The sequence below is a fragment of the Echinops telfairi genome, unplaced genomic scaffold, assembly GCF_000313985.2.
Source record: "Echinops telfairi isolate 266 unplaced genomic scaffold, ASM31398v2 ScPeMD7_7469;HRSCAF=8507_0, whole genome shotgun sequence".
Lineage (NCBI taxonomy): Eukaryota > Metazoa > Chordata > Mammalia > Afrosoricida > Tenrecidae > Echinops > Echinops telfairi.
In genome coordinates, this window is record NW_022111372.1 from 22,045,610 (window position 1) to 22,048,125 (window position 2,516).

Consider the following 2,516-nt stretch of genomic DNA (forward strand, 5'->3'; position numbering starts at 1 on the left):
AGGAGCCCTAGCATTTAAAGTAGCATGTTGTCCAGTACAGTGCTGCACGAGGAGGCCCACAGGAGCCCTAGCATTTAAAGTAGCATGTTGTCCAGCACAGCGCTGCACGAGGAGGCCCACAGGTTAGAGGGTACTCTAAGTAGTACAATAACTATGGTCAAGAGCAAACGGATTGTCATAAATGGGACACAAGATTAGCAAACTTCTGTTCTATTGTACATGAGTTTGTCATGAGTTTGAATCCACTCAAGGCAGCCAAGAACAACCACCTTACATTTTAGTTACTGTTCAACTTTTCCTTACCTCGTTTTCATTGTAAATTAGGTAGGGGTTGACATTTCAGATCATCAACTCTGTATTCAATGGTTTAAACCAATCATTAAACCTACCAATAACTTATCCCTCACCCATTCCCTGATTTATCTTCTTCTACTTGTGGACTGCCATCTTCCATTTCACCCAAGTTAATACCCATCAGCAATCTAGCCCATCTCATTATCTTCCCTCATTGCTCCTCACCGCCGTTGGCAAAATCCAAGGTCTGTTTCCTCGAGTGTGACAGTCTTGAACTTGGATTTCTTTCCACTTACAGGAGTCTCATGGAATAGTTGACCTTTTGTAATTGGCTAATTTCACTCAGCACACTATTCTCCAGGTCTATCCAGGCCATGAGGTACTTCATGGTTTTGACCTTGTTCTTTATTGATGCACAGTATTCCATTGGATGTATGTTTCCATTCTTCTACTGATGTGAATTTCGATTGTTTCCATCTTCTTGCTATTGTGAGCAGTGCTGCGCTGAACATGGGTGTGCATTCACCTCCGTCTCTCTCAGCTACCAAAACCAAACCAAACCTACTGCTGGGGAGTTGATTCTAAATCATAGCAATCTCCTGCAAGGTTTATGAGATACAGGAGCAGACTCACCTTTCCCCCAAGGAGTAGTTAGTGGGTTTGACCCACAGACCTTGTAATTAGCAGTCCAATGGCTGCCCAAAGCACTTGATCTCCATATTTTCTAGAATTGTACTGTAAGCAAGAAGAGAGTATTTAATTTTTCCCTTTCTTTTTGGAAGGTACTTCTTTTAGAAATGAAACTCAGTTTCAGTGCATTTTCTTTTTTTTTAAATCATTTTATTGGTGGCTCATACAACTCTTATCACAATCCATACATACATCCATTGTATAAAACACATTTGTACATTCATTGCCCTCATCATTCTCAAAACATTTGCTCTCCACTTAAGCCCCTGGCATCAGCTCCTCATTTCCCCCCTCCATCCATGCTCCTCCTCCCACATGAACCCTTGATAATAAATTATTATTTTGTCATATCTTACACTGTCTCTTCACACACTTTTCTATTGTCCATCCCCCAGGGAGGGGGTTATATGTAGATCCTTGTAATCGGTTCCACCTTTCTACCCCACCTCCCCTCCACCATCCCAGTATCTCAACTTTCACCACTGGTCTTGAAGGGATCATCCGTCCTGGATTCCCTGTGTTTCCAGTTCCTATCTGTACTAGTGTAAATTCTCTGTTCTAGCCAGATTTGTAAGGTAGAATTGGGATCATGATAGTTGGTGGGGGGGGGGTGTAAGCAATTAAGAACTAGAGGAAAGTTGTATGTTTCATCGTTGCTACACTGCACACTGACTGGCTCATCTCCTCCCCATGACCCTTCTGTAAGGGGATGTCCAGTTACCTACAGATGGGCTTTGGGTCCTCACTCCGTACTCCCGCCTCATTCACAATGATATGCTTTTTTGTTCTTTGATGCCTGATAACTGATCCCATCAACACCTCGTGGTCACACAGGCTGGTGTGCTTCTTCAATGTGGGCTTTGTTACTTCTGAGCTAGATGGCCGCTTGTTTATCTTCAAGCCTTTAAGACCCCAGACACTATATCTTTTGATAGTGGGGCACCATGAGTTTTCTTCACCACATTTGCTTATGCACCCATTTGTCTTCAGAAATCTTTCGGGGAGGTGAGCACACAATGATGGGATTTTTTGTTCTTTGATGCCTGATAACTGAGCCCTTCAGCACCTCATGATCACACAGGCTGGTGTATTTTCTTTGAGACCATATTGAGGTTTGGGGTTGTGGTTCATCTAAATTTAATGAAAAATAAATCTTATTCTCTTAAGATTCATGCCCTGTCTTTTGGACATTTTACCTAAAAGAAAACATTCAGATTTGAAATGGAAAGATTAATTGTTATGCATTACATATCTGCTTGGCTATTTTAGAGGCTGAGAAAACGGAGACGTGTGAATGCTGGGAAGAGCCAGCCCAAACACTATTGTCCCCGCTGCTGAGAGCACTCTTCAGCCTTTGCTTGTGTTCAGTTTAACCCTAATGGCAGATATTCACGGCACACATTGCCCAGTTTGTCCAACCAGTATTTTTCATAGCATAAAAAAGACTATGTGTCTACAAACATCTCACCTCCCTGGTAGGTTTTGCTTGGTGTGAAGTCTATATCAACCCCAACACTTTTACAACTCATGAA